Source organism: Thunnus maccoyii, chromosome 19 (assembly GCF_910596095.1).
Source record: "Thunnus maccoyii chromosome 19, fThuMac1.1, whole genome shotgun sequence".
Taxonomy (NCBI): Eukaryota; Metazoa; Chordata; class Actinopteri; order Scombriformes; family Scombridae; genus Thunnus; species Thunnus maccoyii.
Genome location: NC_056551.1, coordinates 8,960,001 through 8,965,000, shown reverse-complemented (window position 1 = coordinate 8,965,000; position 5,000 = coordinate 8,960,001). Strand labels below are relative to the sequence as shown.

General features: G+C 49.3%; 1 long non-coding RNA gene and 7 other non-coding genes across 8 annotated transcripts in view; all 8 read right to left on the bottom strand.

Annotated features, from left to right (window-relative positions):
* Nucleotides 1-219: 219 nt before the first annotated feature.
* Nucleotides 220-291, bottom strand: trnap-agg. The gene has a single exon. It is a non-coding gene; the product is annotated as a tRNA-Pro (tRNA).
* A 422-nt stretch (nucleotides 292-713) lies between these two features.
* trnap-ugg lies at nucleotides 714-785 on the bottom strand. The gene has a single exon. It is a non-coding gene; the product is annotated as a tRNA-Pro (tRNA).
* A 784-nt stretch (nucleotides 786-1,569) lies between these two features.
* trnap-cgg lies at nucleotides 1,570-1,641 on the bottom strand. Its single transcript has one exon. It is a non-coding gene; the product is annotated as a tRNA-Pro (tRNA).
* A 300-nt stretch (nucleotides 1,642-1,941) lies between these two features.
* The window catches only part of LOC121886088, a 6,924-nt gene continuing 3,865 nt past the window's right edge, over nucleotides 1,942-5,000 (bottom strand). The window contains exons 2-3 of the long non-coding RNA XR_006092673.1: nucleotides 4,243-5,000; nucleotides 1,942-2,459 (exon numbers count right to left, since the gene is read on the bottom strand). The exon at nucleotides 4,243-5,000 is cut by the window's right edge and continues 1,105 nt beyond it. This is a non-coding gene — a long non-coding RNA (uncharacterized LOC121886088). The remainder of the gene's footprint in view (nucleotides 2,460-4,242) is intronic.
* On the bottom strand, nucleotides 2,083-2,154 carry trnap-agg. Its single transcript has one exon. It is a non-coding gene; the product is annotated as a tRNA-Pro (tRNA).
* Nucleotides 3,381-3,452, bottom strand: trnap-cgg. The gene has a single exon. It is a non-coding gene; the product is annotated as a tRNA-Pro (tRNA).
* On the bottom strand, nucleotides 3,878-3,949 carry trnap-agg. Its single transcript has one exon. It is a non-coding gene; the product is annotated as a tRNA-Pro (tRNA).
* On the bottom strand, nucleotides 4,360-4,431 carry trnap-ugg. Its single transcript has one exon. It is a non-coding gene; the product is annotated as a tRNA-Pro (tRNA).

Sequence of the window (5,000 nt, the reverse complement as noted above, 5' to 3'; positions counted from 1 at the left end):
CACAACGGAAATGCAGCACTTTCAGTATGCTCCTGGTGTCTACTGAAGTCTCCTCCCAAGAGGACATGCCCAGCGTACCTCCCAACTGACTTGACTGACACCTTCAACATGTAGGTAGAGCACTTCCACTCTCAACCCCTTCTTAGGATGTATTAGCTTCTCAACACTTTTAAGAACAAGCCACATAACGCACAATAAGCAGCCACATTCCTCACCTTTGGGCTCGTCCGGGATTTGAACCCGGGACCTCTCGCACCCTAAGCGAGAATCATACCCCTAGACCAACGAGCCGCAGAAAGCAGCAACAATACGATTGCAGCGGGTCGAAATTTGCAGAGTGTGCCTTTTTTCCCAGCAACCACCGTTGGATCCATCCGTCTATTTGTCTTCACTTTCCAGGTCAGGTTGCAGTGGTTGCATGCTCAGCAAAAATGGCTAAATGCTGTCTTCCCCTGCCTCCTCCACCTGCACTGTTTAGGGGGATCACGAGGCATTTCGATAAGAGAGAGGATATGCAGCACTTACAGTATGCTCCTCCTCCATTGACAGCAGTCTCCTAGCAGGGGGATGTGACCAGCATACCTCTCAACTGATACCTTCAACATGTGGGCGTAGCACTTCCACTCTCAACTCCTTCTTAGGATGTCTTAGCTTCCCAACAGCTCCAAACCTAGGCAGAAACCCCACAGTAAGTAGCCACATGCCTGACTCCTGGGCTCGTCCGGGATTTGAACCCGGGACCTCTCGCACCCAAAGCGAGAATCATACCCCTAGACCAACGAGCCACAGAGCACTTCAGCCATGCCATTGCAGCTGGGAGAATTTGGTTCAGTGTACCTTCTCCCCAGAAACTACTGTTGGATCCATCCTGCCATTCATCAATTTGTCTTCAATTTCCATGTCAGCTTGCAGTCTCTTCCAGCCTTGATGTGCCCGGCATACCTCCCAAACATTTGAACTGGGAACTTCAACATGTAGGTGGAGCAGTTTGACTCTCACCTCCCTAGTATGTTGTAGCTTTCCCACTGTTCCTAAAGGTTTCAAACTTGAAAAATGAAAACAGACAACCCAAAAGAAGCACTCAAATTCCTGAATCTCAGGGCTCGTCCAGAATTTGAACCCGGGACCGCTCACACCCTAAGCAAGAATTATACCCCTACACCAATGACACACAGACAGCCTTAACCATGTGATTGCATCTGGGTGAAATTTACACAGTGTACCTTTTTTCCAAGCAACCACTGTTGGATCCATCCATCTGTTTGTCTGTGCTTTCTAGGTCAGGTTGAGGCGGTTGCATGCTCAGCAGAAAGGTGTGAATGCTGTCTTCCCCTGCCTCCTCCTCTTGCACTTTTTAGGGGATCACGAGGCATTTCGAGAACAGAGCGGATATGCAGCACTTGCAGTATGCTCCTGGCCTTTACTGAAGTCTCCTACCAGGGGAACTGATACCTTCAACATGTAGGCGTATCCCTTCCACTCTCAACTCCTTCTTTAGATGTCTTAGCTTCCCAAGAGTTCCAAACCCAGCCAGCTAACCCACAGTAAGTAGCCACATTCCTGACTCCTGGGCTCGTCCGGGATTTGAACCCGGGACCTCTCGCACCCGAAGCGAGAATCATACCCCTAGACCAACGAGCCACGAACAGCATTAACCGTGCGATTCCAGACGGGTGAAATCTAAACAGTGTACCTTTTTTTCAAGCAACTACTGTTGGATCCATCCATTTATCCGTCTAATTGTCTTCACTTTCCAGGTCAGGTTGCAGCGGTTGCATGTTTAGCATTTATGCCTAAATGCTGTCTTCCCCGCCTCCTCTTGCACTGCCTAGGGGATCGTGAGGCATTTTAAGAACACAACGGAAATGCAGCACTTTCAGTATGCTCCTGGTGTCTACTGAAGTCTCCTCCCAAGAGGACATGCCCAGCGTAGCTCCCAACTGACTTGACTGACACCTTCAACATGTAGGTAGAGCACTTCCACTCTCAACCCCTTCTTAGGATGTATTAGCTTCTCAACACTTTTAAGAACAAGCCACATAACGACATAACGCACAATAAGCAGCCACATTCCTCACCTTTGGGCTCGTCCGGGATTTGAACCCGGGACCTCTCGCACCCTAAGCGAGAATCATACCCCTAGACCAACGAGCCGCAGAAAGCAGCAACAATACGATTGCAGCGGGTCGAAATTTGCAGAGTGTGCCTTTTTTCCCAGCAACCACCGTTGGATCCATCCGTCTATTTGTCTTCACTTTCCAGGTCAGGTTGCAGTGGTTGCATGCTCAGCAAAAATGGCTAAATGCTGTCTTCCCCTGCCTCCTCCACCTGCACTGTTTAGGGGGATCACGAGGCATTTCGATAAGAGAGAGGATATGCAGCACTTACAGTATGCTCCTCCTCCATTGACAGCAGTCTCCTAGCAGGGGGATGTGACCAGCATACCTCTCAACTGATACCTTCCTGACTGATACCAACCACTCTCAACTCCTTCTTAGGATGTCTTAGCTTCCCAACAGTTCCAAACCTAGGCAGAAACCCCACAGTAAGTAGCCACATTCCTGACTCCTGGGCTCGTCCGGGATTTGAACCGGGACCTCTCACACCCAAAGCGAGAATCATACCCCTAGACCAACGAGCCACAGAGCACTTCAGCCATGCCATTGCAGCTGGGAGAATTTGGTTCAGTGTACCTTCTCCCCAGCAACTACTGTTGGATCCATCCTGCCATTCATCAATTTGTCTTCAATTTCCATGTCAGCTTGCAGTCTCTTCCAGCCTTGATGTGCCCGGCATACCTCCCAAACATTTGAACTGGGAACTTCAACATGTAGGTGGAGCAGTTTGACTCTCACCTCCCTAGTATGTTGTAGCTTTCCCACTGTTCCTAAAGGTTTCAAACTTGAAAAATGAAAACAGACAACCCAAAAGAAGCACTCAAATTCCTGAATCTCAGGGCTCGTCCAGAATTTGAACCCGGGACCGCTCACACCCTAAGCAAGAATTATACCCCTACACCAATGACCCACAGACAGCCTTAACCATGTGATTGCATCTGGGTGAAATTTACACAGTGTACCTTTTTTCCAAGCAACCACTGTTGGATCCATCCATCTGTTTGTCTGCGCTTTCTAGGTCAGGTTGAGGCGGTTGCATGCTCAGCAGAAAGGCGTGAATGCTGTCTTCCCCTGCCTCCTCCTCTTGCACTTTTTAGGGGATCACGAGGCATTTCGAGAACAGAGCGGATATGCAGCACTTGCAGTATGCTCCTGGCCTTTACTGAACTCTCACTCTCAACTCCTTCTTTGGATGTCTTAGCTTCCCAAGAGTTCCAAACCCAGCCAGCTAACCCACAGTAAGTAGCCACATTCCTGACTCCTGGGCTCGTCCGGGATTTGAACCCGGGACCTCTCGCACCCGAAGCGAGAATCATACCCCTAGACCAACGAGCCACGAACAGCATTAACCGTGCGATTCCAGACGGGTGAAATCTAAACAGTGTACCTTTTTTTCAAGCAACTACTGTTGGATCCATCCATCTAATTGTCTTCACTTTCCAGGTCAGGTTGCAGCGGTTGCATGTTTAGCATTTATGCCTAAATGCTGTCTTCCCCGCCTCCTCTTGCACTGCCTAGGGGATCGTGAGGCATTTTAAGAACACAACGGAAATGCAGCACTTTCAGTATGCTCCTGGTGTCTACTGAAGTCTCCTCCCAAGAGGACATGCCCAGCGTACCTCCCAACTGACTTGACTGACACCTTCAACATGTAGGTAGAGCACTTCCACTCTCAACCCCTTCTTAGGATGTATTAGCTTCTCAACACTTTTAAGAACAAGCCACATAACGCACAATAAGCAGCCACATTCCTCACCTTTGGGCTCGTCCGGGATTTGAACCCGGGACCTCTCGCACCCTAAGCGAGAATCATACCCCTAGACCAACGAGCCGCAGAAAGCAGCAACAATACGATTGCAGCGGGTCGAAATTTGCAGAGTGTGCCTTTTTTCTTAGTAACCACCGTTGGATCCATCCGTCTATTTATCTTCACTTTCCAGGTCAGGTTGCAGTGGTTGCATGCTCAGCAAAAATGGCTAAATGCTGTCTTCCACCTGCACTGTTTAGGGGGATCACGAGGCATTTCGATAAGAGAGAGGATATGCAGCACTTACAGTATGCTCCTCCTCCATTGACAGCAGTCTCCTAGCAGGGGGATGTGACCAGCATACCTCTCAACTGATACCTTCAACATGTGGGCGTAGCACTTCCACTCTCAACTCCTTCTTAGGATGTCTTAGCTTCCCAACAGCTCCAAACCTAGGCAGAAACCCCACAGTAAGTAGCCACATTCCTGACTCCTGGGCTCGTCCGGGATTTGAACCCGGGACCTCTCGCACCCAAAGCGAGAATCATACCCCTAGACCAACGAGCCACAGAGCACTTCAGCCATGCCATTGCAGCTGGGAGAATTTGGTTCAGTGTACCTTCTCCCCAGCAACTACTGTTGGATCCATCCTGCCATTCATCAATTTGTCTTCAATTTCCATGTCAGCTTGCAGTCTCTTCCAGCCTTGATGTGCCCGGCATACCTCCCAAACATTTGAACTGGGAACTTCAACATGTAGGTGGAGCAGTTTGACTCTCACCTCCCTAGTATGTTGTAGCTTTCCCACTGTTCCTAAAGGTTTCAAACTTGAAAAATGAAAACAGACAACCCAAAAGAAGCACTCAAATTCCTGAATCTCAGGGCTCGTCCAGAATTTGAACCCGGGACCGCTCACACCCTAAGCAAGAATTATACCCCTACACCAATGACCCACAGACAGCCTTAACCATGTGATTGCATCTGGGTGAAATTTACACAGTGTACCTTTTTTCCAAGCAACCACTGTTGGATCCATCCATCTGTTTGTCTGCGCTTTCTAGGTCAGGTTGAGGCGGTTGCATGCTCAGCAGAAAGGTGTGAATGCTGTCTTCCCCTGCCTCCTCCTCTTGCACTTT